A 24428-nucleotide genomic window follows, 5' to 3' on the forward strand; every position below is an offset into this window, starting at 1 on the left:
GCTACCATCTGCGATGTAATTGCAGCATCGCTGGCAAACGCAAGACGCAGGAGGTTCGTCTTTGATATCGATGTGAAAAATCAGTGCGACACAATTAAAACGACCCATGGTACGAAAGAATAAATTCAATTGTGCAAGAAACTGAGGATCGAGAGGACGAAAAAGCGGTTGGGAAGAGTTTATTATTTCCAAGTCATTCAGCGCCATTTTCCTGTGGCAAGTGTGTCAATTTAAGATCTAATAATTCTTGCGAAAGCATTCCTTGGCAAGCTGCATTCACCCTTAAAGCATGCTGTTGATCGTCTGTAAGACAGAAATGCGGCACAATCACCAATCATTGCATCATTATTTGTGCGGTTGTTGGTTTGTGTTTGCAACCCGGTAACTTTTTGTGCTGAAACAAACGTATCCACACATACACCAAGTATCCATGCAAAAGTTTCGAAGGTTATCATCTGCTTCCGTTTGGGGTCTTTGGGTGGAGGAAGATTTGAACGAAGTTATTGCCACCATCAAACGGGGCGAAAGAGGCAACGATGCAAAACCATTGGAAAATGATGGTAATATGGTGGAATACTTCATCTGGATAGTTTCATCCGGTGGTTCTTGCAGTTCACCAGACTCGGGAGCAGAAGTGCAAGGATTTCTTGCCACAGCAAAGCTGAAGATATATAAAGAAAAGACCACCACCAGACTGGAGAGATGTTTTCCAAAGTTCGCCAATGTTCGGTGAATCAGGTGTGAACAGCACTGTGGGTGTCCGCTGCGGTTCACTGACCCGCTAAGTAGGATGGCGGGTAAATAACCCTAGCGCCTCATAATGTGCGCGTGTTTGGCGCGAAATTAGGTTTCGATTATTACAATACACGAATGGTAAACGGTAGCAAGCTGATTAAAAAGATATGGTGGATTGCAATAATTATGGTAAACACGTTCAATTAATGATAAATAAGTGTTGGTGTGGGAAAGAGATATCATTTTAGTGCGATACATTCAAAGTATTTTTAAATATAAAGAATCTTCACAAGTCAAAGAATCACAAGTCTTTGGAGAATGTTAGGAGTCTTTCTTTCGGTCTGGGACCTCTTCAACGTAGGAAGAAAAAGGTATAGAGATTATTTTGACATTCTCTGACCGTTGTATTATGTTATTATTCTGTTAATTTTAATTTATTTCTCTTTTTACTCTTATACAAAAAAACCAAACTACAATCCCTGAGGCATGCTGCGGAAGAAATGAAAAGTAAAACCATGACATTGAAACAGCACAGTGGACAACAGCTCGCATTAGAAGAAGCGGTAGTAAATCTATCTACCATTAGCATAATATCTACAATTAACAACACTAGCATCACCAACCCGGTGTTGTGGTTATGCTTCTGGTATAAACACTGGCCATTCTACGGATGGACTCTCTCCTCTCGTGTCTACCGTATGCCATCCATTGTGGCGCACATAACACAAGCAACGTTGTTTGAGGTTTTAACCGAGATGACAACATTTTTCCAGCCTTCTTGCACGTTCCACTTTCCATCGATCGTCAATGCAAACCATGGTGGCGTGCCGTTCATCTGTAACAGCTGGTACGACATTACCATTTCGCACAAAATGACTTCCTTCCTGTGGCTTGTGCTGATGGGCACCATCTTTATGGGGGGGGGGGAGGGATGTAGTCGTACCCACGCAAAAACACCCTTCACCCAGCACTAGTCAATTAAAATCCAATAAAGAACGCAACGGACTGCTAAAGAAGTTAGCCTCATGTTCCACAAAAAAACGGGGGAAGAGTTGTGTGTAGAAATGAAATTTTTGGCGCCTGGCGGAAAATGTAGCACACACAGGCGCGAAGGAAGGAAAGTTTTACACACAGACGCTGCTTGTACAAGCAATTGTGAACGGGTGCCCATCGTCAGCTAACACAATTCCAAATGTATTTCAATACAACAAAGAAACAAGTAAGAAATAAAGTGGTTCAAAGATGTCAAAAAAAATAATGTGTTCAAATTAAGTTGATGAGAAGAGATGAAAAATGAAGCAAAAAACAGTACTAATTGCATACGGAAATTAAATGTTTAAATTCAAAAAAACGTATTTAAAATATTCTCCACAAGGGAAAACGCCTTCTTTACACACTTGATTGTCATGTCTGCTTTTCTTTTCTTCTTCTTTTAGTGACCAACAGTTGTGTTGGTTTTAAAATTAATCTTTCCACCTTTAAATACCCTTGTCAATCCCAAAAGGATCTAACTACGTTGTGTTGCTTCGCCTTTTATTTTGTTTTTGTTTAAATTACCTTCTGCTTGTCGTGTTCTGCTGTTACTTTATCTTCATTTCTTCATTACCATAAATTCCTGTCATTTTTCTTTTTCGTTTTCTGTTGCATTTGCTGCGTTCTTGTTCTGCAGGGATGCTGCGGAAACTGTTGCTCAAGAAGAACCCGGAAATAGGGAACCGTTCGCGAAACGGTACGTGAGCAGAAATGGAAATTGTTCCTTTTCTTTCTTGCCATGGACGCTAATTTTGTTTGTATGTTTTTGTACAGTTTCATACAGGCTTTAAATGTCCACAGGACCGAACGCCAGCAGTGTAAACGGGACGGTCGAGCTGGAGTCTAATTTCTGATGTCGGGTATGTACCATTGCCAAAATGGTTCGTCGAGCTTCCGGGCTTTAATGGTCGTGTGACGTCGGCACCGATCACGTTCCAAGCAGTCGGAAAAGGAGACAACCGTGTGGTTCCCTGACGTCATCAGCGACACACCCACCGCTACATCTGCACGACACAGTTCTTCTGCCTGTCCACATCCCGCCGTAGACTACTTGCCTAATGGAACGTGAATGATTTATTGACCTTTTGCGAAGACGCCGACCGGTGGATGGTGAGCTCCATCCACGAATGGAAGGATGAAGAATTTTATTAACCACCTCTCCAGTCCCCATCCTCGCTCTCTCTTAGCCTCTTCATCCTTTCAAGCCAAAATAGGCTTTTCTCGTTGTCTTACCGTTCCTCTTGCGTTCTCGAGTTTTGTCTTCGTCACTTTTCCAGACGAACTGTCACGTGGTTTTTGCTGTGTTGTGTGCTAGAAAACATACATTTTATTCTATTTCGCTCGTTTTACCCACATAAAACATCGTGATGTCCAATATTGACTGAAGGTATCCTAAAACCCACCAGTACAGACGCCGGTTTTACCAATATGTGCCTCTTTTCATCTCCTAAAGGCATCTTCAGAATATTGTCCCAGATAGTATCACTTTTGTTTTTGACGGGTTTTTCTCACCTTCATGTAAATTTGGTGATTGTATTTGGCAGTTCCGTTTGGACCACCTCTAACTACACTGAGTAACCAGACACGGCGATAAGAAAATGATGCAAAGCACGAACGAACTAAACGCGAACAGAACCCATTAATCAGTTCACCTCCCCTCAAACACACATAGAGACACCCACCCCTAAGGGGTGGTTTCATACCGAGAGGTGAACGATTTACGATGGCAGTTGACATATGTGTCAATCCGCGGTTTATCTTCTAACCGGCCGCCGAAGGACGATCGGGCTTTTATATCCTTTCTTTCTTGGCTCGCGCCGGTGGACGAGTTTTTGCTCTTGACATAATTAATGATTCGTGACTTTTCGATCTAAACCGAGCCAGGCTTTTTTCTCTCCCAGTTTTGTGGATGATTGGCCACCATCGTTTCGTGCAAGATGAGACTGATTCGATGGTAATTTTAGTGCTCACTCATCAAGAACTTTTTGGTTGAAAACCACCCACCCATCGGTTTTGGGTTGCGTGCGAATGTAAAGCCAATTGTTTCTGTTCCTTTGCGCTATTGTTTGCCAATGCCACTGCCAACCGATGCAAATTAACTGAGCGAGTTGCCTTGGAAAAAGCGCAAGCGGTAGCATAATTTAAATTATGGCAAATTTCGCCCACTCTGCTCACCCGCGGATAAAGAACGGAACCAGGAACCTCATTAATTTGTGATTTAATGTTCTAATGAAAAATTTATTGCCTTTTTCGGAAATCTGCATTCCCGAACCCACCGTTTACGGCCATCGCGTACTAATCAACCGTGCCTACCGGGATATGGGAGCATGAGGATAAGAAGGTTTTTGCTTCCTGCTTTAAGCGAAAGCGGAAGTCATTTTGTACGGCTTTTCGGCAGGGGGGGCTGAGGGGGCCGGAAGAAGGTTGGAGAAATGTGAACTGATAAAACGCAACTCCTGCCTAGTGGAGTTCGATTCCTTTCCGACGCACGTGTCGTCGGAAAAAAAAGGTTCATCTAAGGGGTGGCAAGCGCGAAATTCGTTCATTCGAAATGGGGATTGTTCATGACAAGTTCATTTCGTTGCGAGAGAAAGAGAGCGAGAAAATGTCGAATCGTTTTGTAAACAAGTGCACAAATAGCTATACGGAGTGAAGGTATTTCCGGAAGAAATTTCATCAAATGGAATTTAAAACTGAGAGTTTGTTTTTTTAATTTGCCAGACCACTTTCACGTGACTGAAGAATTTTAATTTTTTAGTAGAAAATAAAATAAATAGTCTTACTTTTACTGAGATGACTATTAAAACATATAATCATAAAAGGAAAAGAACTAAAAGAAGTGAAAAACAAATAATTGCAAAAGCAACGTCCAATAGTGTTTGCAGAAGAAAGAGATTAATGCAAAAATATTTAAATGCAATAACAACAGTGATTATGCAGTTTGTAGCGTGCAACTAATACACAAAAAAAAAGAAGTGCACAAATCCCCAACACCGCAACACCCCAACAACACCGCACAAATCCGCTCTTGTGCTCCGCGAAACAATATTTATCCATTGGACACACACACGCACACACGGGAGCACGTTCGCACCCTCCAAACGATGACGGGTCACGGGGGTAGTAGCGCATACCTACCCAATCCAACCCAAGCCAAGATGCTAACCACATAACAAAAGTTGAAAGAAAAAAAAATAAGAAGAAAGCAAAAACTAGACAAAGCTTTCGCTGGCCCACCATCATCCACCCTGGTGGAGATGTTGTCCAAAGAACAGTTACTTTTCCGCTGCTGCTGATGATGATGATGATGGCGACGACGACGACAACAACTTCGTGGAACTCACCCCTAAAACACTGAGTTCTGCCCGAATGGAAGACCGGTGGCGGCGAGTGACTCGTATGTCGACGAGAGCGTATGTCAACATAATTTTTCCCGACGCCACCACGACCGTTCGGATGCTGTGAGTGTCGAATTGTCTCCAATTTGTTGCCAACGCGAGCTGAGAGAAAATGCTCGATTCGCCTTTTTCTCACCGGATGAGCGAGCGCGAGAAAACACGCCCGAAGGATGCAGCACGGTTGACCGGTTTGGGAAATGTTATCCTGACGGTCGCTTTATCTGTGTTGCGGCTCTCGAAGCGAGCGCATTCACAACGGAAAAGTGGTACCGGAAACCCATTCAAAACCGTCTCGCCTAAAGTGTAGCTATTAAAAATTTCAAACGCATTTATTTTGGGCACGCGTATTTTGGTGACAGAAACAAACAAAAATTAAAAAATTAATAAAAATGGAAAAATAGTTTGTAACAGTGAGAAAATTCGAAGAAAATGTTAACACGACCGATTATACCAGCAAAGTTCGTCTTAAGAGCCGACCGTTAATCAGCACCGAAGTCTCACGCGGATCGCGATCGCGATGGAGCAGCTGGAAGCGCGAGACGATCGGTTCGGCAAGCGCGCGCGAGTGGCTATCCGTTGGCCATGCTGCATCGCCACCCATCGAAGGAGTGTACACCAAACCGTGCAGAGTGCGCCACAAGTTAGTCACCTGTGAACGTTCGAGCCAGCCGGAGCAAAACATACGGCGCTGCGTTAGCTGTCTGGCATTTTACGCACATTCCTCTCGAGCGGGAGCGATCGTGTGATCGGTTGCAAAGTGTGTATTTTTTACGTGGTATGTGTGTGTGTGTGACGTGAGTGTAGTAAAAGAGAAGAAGAAAAAGAAGAAAAAAAACAACCCCCCAAACACACACACGCGCTGGTATGAGTGTTCGATCAACGTGTGAGAAGATAACACCAACCCGGCAGCCGGGCAAAGCATAGGGGCGAAAGAAAAGAAACAAAAACGGGAACGTTGGCCTTCTTCGGTGCAAGAGCGAATGAAGCAACGGGATCTACCCGAAGGTGAACTACCCATTCTTCGTGTGCGTGTGTGTGTGCGCGAGCGGGCCCGCTCGCGATTCAGCCACTATTCCGGGATGTTAGGTGAAAACGGGCGTTCGTTGCTTACGGCTAGTTGAAGTTTTTCCCTCGAAACCGTCGTTCGATCGGTTCGGAAATTAGTAGCTAGAGCCTTTGGATGGTTTATTCGATCGTTTTACAAAAACGGTGCGTGTGTGTAATTGTGTTGGAGTGTTTTTTTTTTCATATAAATGTTGCTGCTAGGAAAAGAAATAAAATGCCATTTTAGTTTTATCGCTTGAAAACTTTCGAACGACAAGTGGGTTGTGGAAAAAAAGCAATTTCTGAGGTTTTGCTTTTCGTGGAATTATTCTCTCCTCGGGATTCTCGTGATGCGTCGATCGATAGTTTGATGGTGGCATCACACGCGACACAGGTGTCCTCAATATTTTTTTCTTCCAACAAAGAAGAACCAAAAAAAATACCGTTAACGATTGAATTCTTTCCTCGATCTTTCTGCAGATTGCATCAGCACGGTAAAGAACGTGTCGGAATTTCGGTACAGAAAAAAAAACAGAACCACCATACGCCTTCATCCAAACTTTCCCGATTGAAACGATCACAAACAAATGTATGTAAAATAAATCCCCACACGGTGGGTGAGAACGTATTACACCGGGGCGACATATCGTGTAGTGTGGAATTGTTTCTAAGTGAAGTTAATCAGCGTGATCATAACCAACCATTAGCCGTTGCGTTTTCAATTGCAAAGTGTCCAACAACAAGCGCGGTGATTTGATTCAATTCATAAAGTGTGTGACTCGGGGTAGATCTCTCTCGCGCCAGGGGGTAGTGCGTTTGTTGCGTTGTGGAAGAAGTGAAACAGGGCGGGATGGGTTTTTTTTTTTGGTTAGTGAAGAAGTAAGAAGTGAAGCGTAAGCAGAGTTTTATGTATTTATTATTGTTTTTTTTTGCGCGCGACGTTGTTCGTGTTACCTATCTTCCGATAGCAAAACAGGTCTCGGTAAAATCTTGGCACAGCTGATCGTATCGGTGCTCTCGGTTACAATAACATAAAACAAGTGATTCAGGTTAAGTGTCGTGGAGGGGGTGTGTGTTCGTAAATTGGAAAGCATCATCAGCATCCCGAAAGTCTGCCACAGTGCGTACATAGCTCAACGATTCAGTGATTTACGGTTTCAAAGAAAACAACAGCAAGGGCTGCGGCAGCGGAAAACGACAGAGCTAAGTGTACGTGTTTTTAGACCCATGCATGATCATTCATTTAACGGATAAGTTGTTTTATTTTACGATCTATCCGATCGCTACCTTATCGTACAGTGTCGTTCCATAGCATCGGTCGCTTTCGCGCGATCATGTTTCTTTTGTGTGTGTGATTATCGTTCGATTTTGTCTTACTTTATGGCATTATATTACCCATCAATCTACACCCGCCATGTGTGCTATAAAATCACACAGAGAAAGTTCTCATGTTTATGATGCTGCGTTGGAAGTACGGCTTCGAAGAGGTTTTGTTTACAGTGCTTTTCGCTTGTGAACGCAGGGTTGACTTAGTAGTAGACAACATTTTAGAGAGTCATCGGAGAACGTTGGAGAATGCTGCTCACCGCATTATTTGAGGACCTCGAGAGTAGATCGTCTACTAAGATTTTTTGAGGCACTCATGAGCGACGTCTAGTTTCAGCACACGGGGGTCCCAAAATTTTCCAGCCCTACTTGTTTCAACAGTATGCTCAAGGAGTTTTACCAAACATGTACTCTTCATATTATGCGAGGAAAGATGTTCTGAGCACCTGTATAAAGACAGTAGAGGACATAATTAAAACTGTCTCGCAATAAACGCACGATACGAAGATATTACATCAGCTAATTGAAACATCCTTCAATGAAACAATTCTGCTAATTAGGACGCTTGTTCTCTTCGATGCGCTTGTCTTGTAAAACAGGTTCTTTGGCTTATGAGTAGCACCTAGCGAGACACACACATTAAATTAGTTGCCCCCCCGTCTAAGCATCTCGGCAAGATCCACTAGAACCGCAAGAGCTAGATCATGCAACACATTTCTTGATCGTGCTAAATCTTACGCGCCACCATCCAAAGACTTATCTTTGCAATATGAAGCGGGGAAAAATAAAACACCGGAAAAAGAAACATTCCTGTCCCATGTTCAAGGTTCCCGCTGCAAGGTGCGTCTCTTGCTGGAAGGAAACATTACCACGACCCGGTGCAGGTTCACTGCTGATTCCGGTTTGACGAGATTTCTTGGCGGATCTCGGGCACGGCAATGGAATTAACGACCTTTTGCTAAAACACTCAGCGTGCGCAAGAACCATTCCTCGACGTTTCACAACCTAGCTGGTTGAATGGTTCCGATCGTGATGCTGCAGCAATAGGGTTTAGACCCCGATGTCTACCTATATTTTCCTGTTTTTCTTTCGCTGGTTTCTTTCCTTCGCCTGGCTAACATGACAGCACCGTAATAATCAATTTATTTTGCGCTTCTTTTTCCGGGAATGTGATGTGAGGTGGAAAAGCAAAAAGCAAACCACTCCTGTATCTAATCCTTTCCATTCTGGTGCGAGGAGTTCCTAGCAATCTGCTAGATTAAGCGACCCCTCCCCAGACAAACGAGTATAGAATGTAGCAGCTTTTTCACCGACGGTTGAGTAAACCGATAGTTGGTACATTGCTGAAAGCATGTGGAACGATACCTCACAAGTGAGCTGTTCGTATAAAAGCTGACGCTTTCGCGGCCAGAACGGCTATTAAATAGAATTGAGTTCGATTATGCGTGTGAGACGACAGCACGGGATTGACAGATCGGTCGACACGGAAAAAGTGTTTCGATATGCCTCACCAATCTCCAATATTGTATAAAACGAGTTTCGAGAATAGCTCGTATTGCATTTAAGTGGCAGCGAGTTGCACCAAAAAAAACCCATGTGCGAAGTAGGCACGCACGTGCCATAGGAAATACATATTTCTCTGATGACATTTTGTTTTTTCTCTCAACTCGAGCTCATCGTCCACATCCCGGGGGCCAATTGCACACATATCCTTTTTCCGGCACGTATAACATATCGGCCCTGGTATCGTTTCCCACACATGTGCATCCCTGAATGGAATAACGAATTTTGTCTCGTTTTTTTATTATTATCACCAACACATCAATCATCGAGAAAGGACTACTCCTAACTCCTGGGAGGACACTTGCCGCCTCGGCTCGCTGTGTTCCCGTTTTTGCGCTGTTTAACTGTGCTGTGGTGCCAAAGTGGTCAGTAAATGCGAGACGGATACATATAAAATAGCTCTTAAACAAACCTGCGCACATTCCAACACGTTTGTGCGGTACCGATCGGCCGCTTTGGTTAATAAAGAAATTCCTCATGAAAACGTGCGGCTGGCGTAACCTCAAACGCAGCCAACACCGACACTAGATCGAGAGCAGGTCGTTTCGTACGATAGATAAACATAAATATTGATTAGCAACCGTGCCGTCACCGTGTCGGTCGTAACATTTTTAAGACGAGCCCAAGCTCTGACGAGGAAAAATGAGTAAAGAACGGAATCTCTGAGGCGTTGAGTTTTGGGACGGGGGTAATTAGCGTCTTTTCGGGGGCAGCGATTATATCGCGCTGGAAGAAACGAATTCGCATTCATTATTTGGATCATCCGTGTCGTCATGCCGGGACAGATGATTTTTCCTCATATATAACAAACAGGGGTGATTGATGAAGGGAAGAGAAAGGAAAAAAAATATTATATTTTGTCTTTGTTTGTATCATTAAGGGTGCGATTGGTTGATAACGTAAGTCAAATAAATATAGAAATCTTTAAAAAAGTTGTTGAAGTACTTCAAGAGCATGCTTGGAACATTATAATAAAGAAAGTTTAATTGTCTGACGGTTTGTTCTCAATACATCAGTTATTAGATTTCCGATGCAATAAACAACAAAACCATTTGGAAACAATGATAAATATCTCAGCGATATCTAAAGCACTACAAATCCACTCCTATGTCCTTCCATAGCGCGAAAGTCTCCCAATGCCTGGAACACGAATCGTCACGGGCTTCATGTCCACGTTCGACGTTTATTGGTGTAGCGAGTGAAATTAAATTCCCTCTCCGTTTACCACCGCATCACACACAGCGGCCATAATTGTGGTGAAGGTCCACTGAGATCAATATGTTTGCCCCTTTTGGATATGATGCAGTTATCCCGGGCTTTTTGAACAGCGAATCGAACATTCACTATCCCGGGGAAAACGTACGCCTGTGAATCCCGTGACGACATTGGCGCACAGGCCGATATATGACAGTTGGTAAACAATTTTCCAAACGGAACTGCGACGGTTACTCCCAATAGGACAAGGAAAATAGTACATTTTTATTGCATTTCGTTTGTACTCAGGATGCGATGGAGATGTCAAGTTCTGACCATTTGTTAAATGAACTTCCTACACTTCCGTTGCATTGCTCATTTGCTATAAAAATGGTATATTTCAAACAGAAGCAGAAAATGAATTGTACGAGTGGAAAATAAAATTTATCTTATGCTTGGTTTGTTTTGTTTCATATATCGTATCTACGGTAAATAAAAATTTCATCATCGTCATACACGCGGAAGCGATTGATTCTAAGCGCTAGCAAATGGGCTGCTCTCGTTTTCCGTCCGTCTAAATAAGGGTTGATTATTTTATAATTGAGGCAGCTCATAAATTAACCACGATCGAGCCCACCGGTTGGTTGGGGTTGTACCACTACAGACATAAACCCCCTTTCTTCCCAAAGCCATGTAACGATTCTGACACAAACCGACAGAACGATGTTTGCTATCCCCAAAGGGTGTAACTCCTACCTTCACGATCGGATTTGGTATGCAACGAGTGGAACCGGTCGCAGGAGATTGTAATCGCCGTGAAAACGAACCCGATCCGGGCACACAGAGACGCGCGTCCACCAACACCCATACAAGTTAGAAAAGTGCACACTTTCTAGGTCAATCTGCACAAATCCCAACCAACGTAAGGTGGAAGTGCTGGACATTCATGAGCTATTTTTTTTCTGCCTTACCCGACATTGGAATGCTGTCCACAGGGGTACCGTTTTTCCCGTCTTTAGCGGATCTGTGAGTGACACATACGGGCAAACAGTTACGAAGATAATGTTAATAGCAGCAACGTGGTGACAAAGCGTAACCGAAGCACGGTGCACGGAATCTTGACAAGCGCTGGCAAAGCAAAAAGAAGCCACATTAATGGACATTTGTATACGCCGCGCAAGGGGTTTTGTCCGCTGTATTATGGTTTGTCTGCACCAGCGATGGAAAGGAAGGTATTTATTTTGCGGAAAATTATGAAATACACTGTGTGATAACGGGACCGTTGCTTGGTCGAATGGTTGGATGGAATTAGAGATGAGATGTTTCGACGGTAACCGACACAATAAACAAACACTTCCTGATGAAGTTGCTTAGAAACATCTGGACAACAGATGATGTAAAGGCACGGGTAAAAATATGTGTATTTTTATTATTTAATATAACAATAAACATTAAAATATTATTTTCTGAAGGTATTTATTCGGTGTTCAAGCTTTCAATGTTTTACAAAAGCTGACTTGAGTCCTGTGTCTGTCCCAGAAATTTAGGATAAAAATTTTCTGGAGAAGAATGGGCGAATGCAGACACTAAGTTAAAGGTTTTCAATAAGCACAAAGTTCCCGTGGTGTGGTCAAAATTACTTCAAACACTTTACACATTGATTGGTGAAAATAAAATGACGTTGAATTACTTCGACGCATGCCGCTTATGGTATAGCTTAATTTACAATTTTGATCAACTTTCGCTGGAATTGCGATTTCGCTAATCGCTGCAATTGGTGTTGCAAATATGTAGCGCTCAGCGCACATCGAACTAATGCCCATGCGAGCCATCACGCTACAGCGAAGGGAAAAAAGAAAACGTGTAAACCTATTAGCGTCTGTATGCTTCCACTTAAGCCCGAACGTTTAAAGGGTTTCCCGATGACTGACATTCTTGGGTGATTCTTTAAAATGAGGACAGACATCACCGAATAAAATTATTTAAAAAAAAACGATTGCTGAGAACTCTAATCATCTAGCGATCGGGGTCACACGTGATGCTTCTTTTCAAACGCTTTCATTTCATTGCCAGCGTTGTAAAGAAGCTCCAATATCCGAACAATTCAACGCTCGTTACAACTCGATTAGCTGCGTAAGGGCGCGGCACAATAAAGCCCAGTCGACGACGATCATTAATCGTCGATCGTCTATCGTTCACCTAATGAGGGTTTCGATCTTCTGTCCCAACAGCACAACAGCACCAGAATCAGCCATGAATAACGTTCAATTTTTCCGTCCAATCTGATGGGAAAGAAAAGCAACGGTATCGGTACGCACCGAACGAACGAGTTTTTGGGGTGATACGTTGGCCGATTTTTCCGATCAGAAGGTGGAAACAAAATGTTTTGCTGCTGCGCATTCGCGCGATCCCCGTTGCTGGTAGGAAACAATGCAACAAAACACAATATGGGTCCTGCTTTTGGAAGAAATCACAACACAAACCAATCGAAACAAATAGAAGAAGAGGGGGAAAAAATCCCCCCGTGGCAGTTGGTTCGATCGGTGCAAATGTGTTCTCCGTTGCGGTTTGCGCTATTGACCACATAATTTTTACTTGCCGCGTGAGGCAAACGGCTAACGCTTTGGAAAAATGTACCGTTCAGCTTTCGAGCATTTAAATAGCCGCGCCATTGGAAAACGGCTTTTCCGTTGCAGCTTTCTCTAGCGAAATGGCATTCGCTCTTTGCTCGATCTCACACCGCCGTAACGTAACGTTACACACGATACGTTCGTCGCTTATCGCATCGTAAAGTCTCTCGACGCCATCATGTTCGGCGCCGTTTCTCACCGTGTTTGTTTTCCGTTAGCACACGGGTGGTTTATCAGTTGGCTTGCGTTGCGTTGGTTTTGTTGTATCGGTCACCGGCAACAGAAGAGAATGAAGCTGGTGAGTTAAAATTTTGACCCACCATTTCGTGGGTTTTGAATAAGCGCGAAGGATTTTTTTTTATATTTATTTCATGTGTATCTTTCTTCCATACTCTGCTGATTGAAAATTAGCTTGCGTGGCAATTATATTAAGCACACGTGAAGTAATCAATCGCACCGCAGGTGTGAAGAAAGGCGCATTTTCATTAGTTACTGGTGCTTATCATAAGTAAACCGAATGCTGAAGTGCACCGTTTTTTTTCTTCTAACGAACCAAAAATGAAAACACAAATAAAAGGGGTGGTGTAACGTTGAGAGAGCAAATCTCGGCACTTGGTTAGAAAAACATCCATCCGTTCAGCTGCCTCCTATTAATGGTTAGACTTGAAGTTGATGTGTGTGAAGAGAGATTGAAAATAAATCCATACACGAAAGATCGATTTAATTACAATGCAGCAACAAAAAAGTGTTAAGCCCTTTGCCAATGAGAAGAAGAAAGAAAACAGATCTACCTCTCCCGTGTTAAGTAACTGTGATCTACAGCCCATTGAAAGCTTGTTTTATCCATCTCAATAGGTTAGTGTTGTTGTGTGATGGACTTACGGTTTTAACTTACAAAAAAACAACAAACATATTTCCCGAAGCTTGCTCTAAATAACGCGTACGAGCATGCAGATCATTCCCGTCCAGGCTTTGATGGAAATGGGAAGAGTGATCCCATCACGGGTGGAAAGCAAAAACATGCTGTCGGCTGGAATTTGGTTCAGTAGGGCCAAGAACGTTTCCTTGCGGGATGTTGTGTTTTGTTTGATGCGGTGTAAAATAGGTTACTACATTTTAGGCGATTTTTTGTAGCAGTAATTGGGTTACGATAATTAAAATCTGCTTGCAGGAAGAAAGAAGCATGTTTATGTTATAATTAAGTTTCAGGAGAGTTCGTCTGGAGATCGCTTAACTAATGAAGTAATCAAGCTTGTAACTGTGTTACAAATCTTTCCAAATATCTCAATAATGAGATGATATATTACGAAAAAAATTACTTAAAGCTATTTTCGATCCTGTTAACATGTTCCAAGCTTAGAAAAAAAAAAGTTTCTCCTCCGACAATTGATTCAATAATTTCCTGTCAGCTCACAATCAGTCATGCGGGTCAGACGCTTTCCTCCCAAAAAAAACGGAGCAGTTTAACTACTTCAGTCATACTTTTGCCCTCATAATGTCCTCTCCCTCAAACGATTTTCCATTGGTGGTTGCAAAAGTTCTGCCAGTGTGAGCGCAAAAGTTGTCGCACTGTCTCTCACTCGATGGAAAATTTCAGTTTCCGCTATGCAGCAATGCTATGCAGGATTGCTTCATGCTGCGATTGCCAAACGTTAAACATTTCCACACCGACACCAACTAGTCGCCCAAAGACGAAGTTCTTGCTTTGATTGAGTGTTGCTAGTAAATTCTTAGCCACCGGGAGTAAAAACGATAAGAAAATAGGAATACCAATCGAGAAGCAGACGACGGTTTTTCCTTCGGCTCAACCGGATTTCCAGACGGAACCGGCATAGAAAAACCGAACCGAAAGAATCGCAGTACGCTGAATCGAAAACAAAAAGAAGTTTGCACAAATCAACAACATCGACCGGGTGTCTAAAAGAGGGGGAGCGACACTCGGTGCTGTCCGTCGGTTTTATGGGTTTCGAAGTTTAACATAATACCATTACCTTCGACGCGATCCGGCTGCGTGATTGTGACCGGCAGAACAACGCGCGACTTCCCACTGCATTTCGACGTGCACTGCTTTTGGCTGCTGTCCCGGCACAGATGACGAACACAGTCCACTCTGGATGGGTCCAACAAAACAGCAGCACAACAAATCTCGCGATAAAATCCACCTCACGCGACCTCATACCGGGACAGATTTTGAATAAACATAAGAAATTGTTTACGAAAGTTTCACTCTTCCAGCCGTTCTTCGGCGACATCGCGCAACGCATGTTTCGGTTCAGACCCGGAGGGGAGGGATCGCTCGACGGGAAGCCCCATTTTCAGCGTGGAAAAGAAAGTTTACTTTTAAACCTTTCGCAAAAGCTTCCGGATCCGGCGAAGGTAGTTGAATGAATTCACGTTTTTGGCACTTTGCCGTTCTGGAATGCTTTATTCTTGGAGTCACCACCTTGGCAGCAGTGGATTGCATGTTTTTGAGCAGAAAATAATACAATTCATTTTAACTTTCCATTTTTTTTTAAATGGACGTCTGATGGGAAAGCTTTTTGATCTTAAACCAAGGAAACAAACACAAAAAAGAACTACTCGGAAAATCATCACATTTCACACTTTTTGAGGAATTCTTGCCAGAATCGGTGCAAGATTTATCGGAATTCAGGAAAATGTCAACACCCCTCAAGAATTCTGGGTCGCAAGGTTGGACGCGTGGCACAAAATACCTTAAGAATGCTGCCGACCGTAGGATTTTAATGGTACCGAAATCATCCGATGAATCACTTCATCAGTAAGGAGCGGGTCTTCTGCTTTCGCAGCCTCTAATGGAATCGCAATAGTGAGCTCACCCAGCGAACCGGACGGATGGTATGGATAGAAAAACATGTTTAATGGTTTTTCCATTTCCAACCCACTTGTATCAACCACCACCGTCACCGTTACTCGTCTCGTACGACCAACACTGTGGTAAAATCCCGTCGACTTTAGATGACGAGGGCGACTACGTATCGTTCTTTTGGTGGTACAGAAGTCAAGCAGCTCCGTAAGAGGAATTTGTCTTGCTGAGGAGAAAAGACTTTTTTTTCGTCTTAGGATGTTTTAATGTTTACCCCTATTTAGATCCTGCATTCACTTCCTGTAGGAAGTAAGATTTTAGATGTCTTTTAACCTTCTTTTAGCCCATTCTATACCTTAGGGTTTCATAAACGCCTAAAGTTATAAAAAAAAACAAGAATCCCTCTTCACGGGTGCTTTTATGGAATGTTTGCTTACATTTTGCCTTGTACGTGTGAATGATTTCAATTTACCATTTTTTCCATCTCGATTAAACACAAAACTTTGAATAGAAAAACAACAAGACGAAAAAAAAAAACGCTTTCTCACTCACACAAAACCACACCATATCGTTGGTCATTGCTTCCCTTTTTCCAGGAAAATGGTTTTTCCTTTTTCGCGCCAAAATGGGGTGGAAAAACCATTTACTTTCTTGGTAAAGTAAGCAACGTGAAATGATTTGTTTCACTTGACGAGCTTCATTTGATTGACCTCACACGTTCACGCTAAAGTAATCCCAACCGAAGGTAAATCTACAATTAATCAAATCCACCAAACCCTTATCAATCAAAACAATTTCGCCAATGTTGAGTTTGGTTGTGGTAGAAACAAAAAAACAACAACGTTGTTCTCAACACACTTACGGCCGCCGTTCGCGGTACAAAAGTTTTGCAAACCCTTAAAAGGTGGAGGAAAAGAAGAATCACCATGGAACTGTGCGTTCCCTTTGCAACCCACCCTAGCCGACGGAAAGCAAAGCGCCATTGACCGATCGATTGGTTGTGACTAATGGGTGAAAAGCTAGCGGTAAATCCGCAAATGGTTTTGTAACCGTTTTCCAAAAACTGTGGCTTGCGGTCACCGTAAAAAGCGGGGAATGAAGGGTAGTTGGTGGTAGATGACGTGGGACGTTAAACAAAACAATAGCCTGTACTGTTTGTCTCGGCAAAAGGTTAGGTCCCATTAATCGACCGGATGTTCACACAAAATGGTAAATCGACTACGATAAGAAGTCACGCTCCTTCCTTCTATGCAAAACGAAATGATCCCATTCGGGCAACCGGAAAGGAAGTGAAGTACAAACTGGTAAACGACACCTTATTAGAACGTTAACCGAGAACTGTAAATGATCGGTTTGGAATGCTTTCAACCGACTGCTTGTGGGATCATAATTTTTGGCAAGCGGTTTCACACCCCATTGGCAATGCGTAATGGATGTGTTGGAAAAGGGCACAGATGCCTTCGCTTTATTAGGTGCCACGAGTGCTTTTTGGTGGGGCAAAGAAAGAGCCTGGGTAATGCTACTGATATTTGATTGCTTCGTACGGTACTTATACGCAGATGGGAAGTGCTTTCGAACAGTGAGGAAACTTCGAAAAACAATACATACCTTGTGTCAAAGTACCATTATCCAACCAATGAACCTGTCTACGCGAATATCATCTAACTGTTTCGGCTGTAATCTAGTGGGGAGACTTTCAGAGGTCTCAGCATTTTTAGAAGATACATTTTGATTTCCAGAGCTCATACAAGCGTTCAGCGAAAGTCGTTTTTTGATCAACTTTTGATGTGTTCTCATAGTCAGAATTTTACTCTTTCGACCGTTTCTTCGTTTTTTTTTATCAGTAGATGGGAAACCAATCGATTGAAAAATAACGACCAGTACATATTAAAACAGTATTCCAAAAACCCTTAAACAAGCATCTCCAAATTTTCAAATTACAAGACATGCTCTTGAATAGTCAATTTTTTGTCTATCCACTCAACTACCTCTCTTTCATTTCTAAGTAAAATTCCATTTTTAGCAACACACGCACCACTCACAATTTTAGTATCCACAGACGAAAAAGCCTTCTTAACTAAAAAGTAACAAAAAAAGGATTTGTTGCCCACAAAATTTCTACTTCGGCAGCGAACTGTTGGGAAGTGTTGTTATGATGGAGTGTAACATCGTGGTCGAAGTTTGTCCAAAGTCCCACATAAACAGCTACACGGCTATCACGAAAGACGAGACAAATGATGATGATGATGATGATGATGATGCCAAAGATGATGGCGCTGATGATGATGATGAGGCGAACTGATTTTAATCTCATGAATTCATCGTACCGGGCACGCGAGTGGGTTAGTTGGTTAGTTAGCTGGCAGAGAAGAGCAAAGAGCAAAAAAAGAGCTGTGGAATGGAGGAAGTGCCAGTTGCTTGTACACGCCGAAATGAAGCGAATGAACGAACAAACGATGCTTACCACAGCAACAATCTACTGCCCCTGACCGTGTAAATCTTCTACGAGTTCAAGCGATCGACCTCAAAAAAAAAAAGACAAAAAACGAGTAAACGAGTAGGATGGATGAAAGTACCACCAAAAAAAAAACTGGAGAAAGAAACAGCAGAAGAAAAGAGAGTAGATGAACGAAAAAAAAAACACATTTCCACCATCTGGTTCATGACCTTAAACGTGGTCAAAGCGCTTTTCCGGGGTGCACCGACGATGTCGATGGAGCAGCACCACCATGTGAAGGATTGATGATTCGTTCGCTCTACAAAGAATCTTCTGTGGTTGATGAACAAAAAAAGAAAAACCACCCCATTCCTCCACAATGGAAAGAACAACTAAAAAGAAAAAAAACCCCACCACATGACAATCGGCCTCTCAATCGCTTGTTGAGGTTTTCCGCTCATTTCCATTCCCGACCATCGGCACGGACAAACGTCCACTTCGCTGTAAAACCAAACGATCATCGGAACGAAGTAGTACAGTATCTGTCGATAAAAGGCAGGCTTTCCTCTTTTCCTTCCTGGAAATCGGCCATCTGCCATGTGGAAGGTTCTTCGAAGGGCGACGAGAAGCCACAGCCGGTACCCGCAAGAATGGTGGCAACAAGCGCAAAATTATATATGTCAAGTGTTGGCTGATGCTTGCAAAACCGCAAATAACGCTCTCGAAGTTCCGCTTCCGGAATGGTTGCGGTTCCCTGCGAAAGGGTAGCAGGCAGGCACAAGGGCAAAGATGGTCGGGCCTAGACAGAAACGCCTGTCGGGGTGTGGTTCGTGTGGAGGCCTTCCGAACAACTATCCTTCTAAGCCCTATCGTACCATCCGGATACTCTTGAAGCAGGAAAATTCGGATGACAAATACTGTATCCTTTCATATGATCTGCCTTTGCACGAGTTTTCCTCTGTTTACCGAGCGACCACTGAAAGTGCGTACTTGCTTAAGGGATGGATATGAGGGATGGAGGAAAAAAAGCATATTAGAACCGTTTCGTCGAGCGAAAGGACACCCGCACGAAGATGAGGCATTCGCATATTTTCATGCCATTTTTTTTTTGTCTTGCTTCTTCCGGTGCCCTTACCGTTTTCATCACTTTAAGCAACATATCCTTACGAACAGGATTCAGTTACAAACGGGTGCCTTTACGCCCGGAAGGCCGTAACCTCACGATTCACAATCACAATTTGCTCTTCCTGCACCACTCACACACACAATGGGTCTGTTTCACGCACCCTTTTTTTTGGTTGCTCTTCATATTCAGCAATCATGTGTGTGGTTGGCGGGTGCTACGCATATATCAATCTGATAAGGAAAGGACAAAAACTGAATCCTTCAACCCATTTTAGCTCCATTAAAAGCAACGAGCTTGGAGAAGGTTCGGAATGATACATGGTTTTCCACAAAGCCTCCATAAACATAAACATAAAAGGGGAAAACATGGGAACGGGGTGAGAAAATATTGCAGACTCGTCCTTCATCATGAGGCGAAAAAGGAAATTCCTACCGACCGGCGACAAGACACACAACCACTTAAAGTGAGAATCCTGTCACGAGGGTTTTAACGTTGGAAAGCTTGGAACAGTGAATTTTTTTTTGCAACAATTGCTTACAATTAATAATTAAAGCAAATCATGTAATCTATTGTTTATTTCTCACTGGGAAAGATGGACTTAATATGGTATTGTTTGGGTAAGATTTGAAGAATTTCAAAGATACTCCAAAAAACACTTGATAACATCACTCTGGTAAGGCAAACTTCATACCCAAAAACCGAAACTAACACAATGGCCTGTTATGCTTCCCGTTACATGGATGCTGTCGTTTCGCTTTGTGGCTTTTACAGGATTGAATGTAATAAATAATACAACGAGCCCTTTTTCGTGTTAGCTCCACAAACTTTGGTGCAGAAAAAGCTTGGGTGCCGTTGTCTTGCGGTTCAGTCACTACGCCATTACACACCATCCAACAGCAGGTCACATGGCGATCGTTCCTGCTTGGACGAGAGGAATGCGATGCATGTTAACGCCACCGAATGCAGTGTATGCTTTGCATTGTGTACGCTAAAGGACACAGGGCGTAGTTTTATCGTGCATCGTACGGCACCAAACCACACCTAGGCGTACCGATCTAACGCCCGGGAGCAGTGATGAGGACGATTGTCACCGTGCGTAAGAAGCGACTGTCCTCATCACAACAACATCAACCGTACGCAAAACCAGGAACCGAACTAGATCCTCCAACCCGGATGCATCCGGTGTGGGGTGATGAAATATTGACATTATTACGGTTCCCGTAATGCCCGGAATCAGCTAACCCTTTTGGGTAGTTATCGGCTGCACTGTGCACAGGCTTCGGTGCAGTCGGACCTAGGCGAATGGAATGTAATTTTCGTTCCGGAGATCATTGGAAACCCAGAAACTCAAGTCTGGCCAGTGCACGGTTCCAGTCTGTTGCCTAATGGTTTGTGTGCGATATTAATTCATCTTGCGGTCCCATTTCGAGTGCTGTTGATTGTGTACGATGGTTAAACACTGGTTTGTTTCTTTCCCTACACCTGCAGCGTGCTACGAATCGAGTCTCTTTGTTACCAACGATGCGTCCAGTGATCAGGGATTGTGTGCAATTGGCAAATATAGCAGCAGGAACTTAAATCAACGAATGTATGTTCCACACTGCACAACACCATTACACAAGGTGCTGGGTTTTTGCTGGACACTCGTCATCGGATGAAGGAAGTTATTACGAATTAGAGTGCTCTCGTACTCGATTAACAGGAGAGTACCGAGGAGATCAAATGCGGAATACCTCATTCGCCCGTACGGGCAAATCAATCAATGTTTGACATTTGGGTTTTTGATAGGATACATCGCAATGGTAACCTTGCTATCAAAACATTCGTTATAAGGGTTTGTAAATTTGCATTCCCAATAAAATCACCAGAAGAAATTGAAGTTTTCCAAGATATCTCACAATTCCTCAGATGTTTCTAACTTTATTTCAAAAGTTTCTATCAAGAAGAATCATTGAAGCAGTGAGCGTTAACTGCGATTTTAACAGCCCGTTTCTGATGAACCCCTGGCGAAAGAATCTTAAAACCCATTAACGAACGCTCATACATCGTCGGGGTGGAAAAGAATGACAATTAAAACGATTCATTTCCTTATGTCGAAGCGGAAGTTGAAATTATCATCGCTTACTGTCGCCTAGCTTCATTGTTGTCTAAGGTTGCGCTTTCTCTGTACAAAAAGGGAGAAAGAAGCAAACAAATGCACGCTTTCATCCTCCAACAATGTAGCACTGCAACATGGTAGCGATACATATGGTGGCACGTGGCTCTTACTGATTGTTCTTTCGGAGACCAAAAATGCAAACGGAAGTGCACCCAATGTCAGTAAGTAACGAAACAACGCGGTATGGTTGAATCTTCTATCTTTTTAACGATCGCTACTACATCCTGCTTTAGCGATGGAGTTCCCCGGAAGAAGTTGGTAAGAACTTTAATTAGAGTTTATTCCTCCGCATTCCCATCCGGCATATGTGATTCGGGTCAACGATCAACGCATTTAATTTTTGGCTTTCAGCTAAAGATAGGAGACATTTGTAGAATTAAGAATGTGCTTCCTGTTGGAGGGGAGTGTTTCTTTTCCTTATGTCTCAATTCATTGAAAGAAAGAAACACTCTTAACACACAATGAGAATTGTTCGTTGCTGTTTGTTAAAGAGAAGAAAAAAGTACTTCGCTACATTGACTACACGTAATACAGTTCAAATGATGTGATACCTTCCACCAGATGCCTATTTGAAGTTACTACGTACAGCTTCTCGCGTTTTCAGTCTACCAAAAACACTCACTGCCGCAGGTGCTTTTACAATTTCAAGAATAGGCAACGTTCCTTCCAACGGCAGTTACACGCCAATGAAACTAATTTCTACAAAAACCCACCGTCAGTTTCCGAAGAACCGTACCAAACTGTGTGGCTTACGTACTTCCGGTGCGCCAAAAACCCCTGCCCAAGAAGCACTCAGCACAAAAGCTTCTGCTACGGCTTCTACGCGAGGAAACGCCATAGTCTTACCGTGGAGCGGGCATCACAGTGGAGAATTAATTTTCGAAATTAATTACGCCCCGCGTGTTTTACACTTTCGAGGCTGAGCCGCTGCTTAGGAGGCGTTAAAGTAGCAGCTAAAGTTGAACACACCAACAGCGGGGAACAAAACAGAACCGCTTGCACAAAAGAATGAGAATGTGAAGTGGCTAAGGCGCGAAATATCTCACGGCTTCTTTGGCCACCTAGGATTAGATATGGCTGTTTTGGTAAAGCCTCTGAAGGTAAAGAAGGTAGGAGGACCAGTATGCGCCGATGGAAAAAAAACCGTTTAGCGTGAAGATGTACGATCACAGTCACTCGTTCAGACTCCCGAGCAGAAGCATTCCAACAACAGATGAATCCATTTTTTCCATCTCCCCTAGTACGAGAAAGTGCAAATCATTGAGCAGAAATAAAATATCCAACGGCGAATGTCGCGGGTTGGGTCCACAGCTCTCCCTCAATTCTCGACGAGTTGGAATTCTTGACCCAAGGAATTCCATAGCCAAACAACTTGTGACCCTGCGGCTTACGGTATCTTCCATCTGGTGCTAAGACCTACGACCCTGTTATTTATGGCTTAATAATGGACCTGAATTCACATTCCAGCCCATTCGATGAATGACATCTTCTCGTACGTCCATCGAAAACGTCAAACGGAAATTCAGCGTTCACCAGGCGTTCTCTCCGTTGCTGCTAATTTCGGCACGCATTCCCGCAACCGCACACAAGCACAGGCATCTAATTTCTCTTCATTAGTCTAATGGGAATGTAATTGTATGGTAATTAAATCTGGCTGTGCTGCTGCGCACACACCCCCCATTTCGACAGCATCGAACTTTGCGTCTTTCCATGGAAGACATATCCCATTCCTTGCGGAAGATTGTGAAGTGCCCTTCAGGAAGATTTCCGAAAGCGAAAGAACGAGGGCGACCATATCTAATTAATTGGGTTTAGTTTTAGCAACGTCCCCGGGCTCTATGGATCTCTTTAAGCCGGGCTGGAAAGTTAGTGTGACAAGCTGGTAAAAAAGTAAACAATCCCCGTTAAATGGAACTACTCCTAGAAACGGGACACCAACACCATTTGCACTGTTGGATGACACATCCAGGAGTGGTTTGAGTGTTAACCAAATTTAGCTGAACCGCGAACATAGCTCCCCATATCACTCATCATACGTCCATCGGACAGATTTTGATCCAACAGACCACTACTGCACTCCCTTTTGCGCGGAAGTTACACGAAACACATAATGGATAAGTTGATTAGATTAGTCTTGTATTATAGTCCACCGGACCATCCCTCTACGATGGTTTCGCGTTGACCAGGTAGAAAACGGATCCAACAAAAAAAAAGTAAAATGAAACAATGCCACACAAAACGACGAAACAAAAATAGCATTATATAGCACCTTCTACGTTAGCTCCGGACGAAGGACATCACGCTAAAGGGTGGATAATTAAAATGAATGAAGATGAATCTCGACGCAACCGAGCGACACAACTTTAGTCGCCCGGTATGTGCCGTAGCATCCACACAGTATGAAACCAACAACAGTGAATAATAAATAAAAAAAAAAATAGTGTCGCATTGTATGTTGAGTAATGATGAAAAAAAGGGGTCCAGATCTGAAGATTTCATCACCATCCAAAACACGGCGGTGGACTCGCGGTGAAGCTTTGCCGGGATTAAGGAAGTGCAACTTAGTGTGGCACTGATTTAAGATTGCAACACTTGCGACATAAATTATGGTTTTGCAAAGTAGTCTTTTTTTGTTGCTGCTACATTGCAAAAGTTGGAAGTGAGAATATATAAAAGTACATTCGGATCAGACAAGAGCCTTCTATCTTGAGCAGTCAAAGTGACACTTTTTAATTAATGTACACCAAGACAACGGGGTTTGAGATGCAACTTTTGCTTCAACGATTTTGTTCGTGATTATTTCTTTATTAATAATAAGAGATATTTTTCACTTGTGGAAACTTTTCCAAAAAGCTTTTACGAAACACATCCTGCGAATCCTTCGCCCTCTTCATATCGGTACTAAAAATTCTTTGCACTAAAACGCCCAAAAACGAAAAATATGCAGACGACGAGTCAGCA

The 24428-nt window shown here is 43.0% G+C and overlaps 2 protein-coding genes across 14 annotated transcripts in view; one reads left to right on the forward strand and one right to left on the reverse strand.

The window, feature by feature from the left end:
* Positions 1–24428, reverse strand: part of LOC125763388 (rab3 GTPase-activating protein catalytic subunit) — a 356077-nt gene that overhangs the window by 248007 nt on the left and 83642 nt on the right. The window lies entirely within an intron of this gene.
* The window catches only part of LOC125763385 (leucine-rich repeat and fibronectin type-III domain-containing protein 3), a 104967-nt gene continuing 81690 nt past the window's right edge, over positions 1152–24428 (forward strand). For 4 of the 11 annotated variants that reach the window (XM_049426526.1, XM_049426524.1, XM_049426525.1 and 1 more), the window contains exon 1: positions 1153–7416. The gene's annotated coding sequence lies outside the window, so the exon portion shown is untranslated. Of the gene's footprint in view, positions 7417–24428 lie in introns of all 11 variants that reach the window. The other 7 variants (XM_049426523.1, XM_049426527.1, XM_049426528.1 and 4 more) reach the window with 5 other exon arrangements.

This window comes from Anopheles funestus, chromosome 2RL, assembly GCF_943734845.2.
Source record: "Anopheles funestus chromosome 2RL, idAnoFuneDA-416_04, whole genome shotgun sequence".
In the NCBI taxonomy this organism is placed as follows: Eukaryota; Metazoa; Arthropoda; class Insecta; order Diptera; family Culicidae; genus Anopheles; species Anopheles funestus.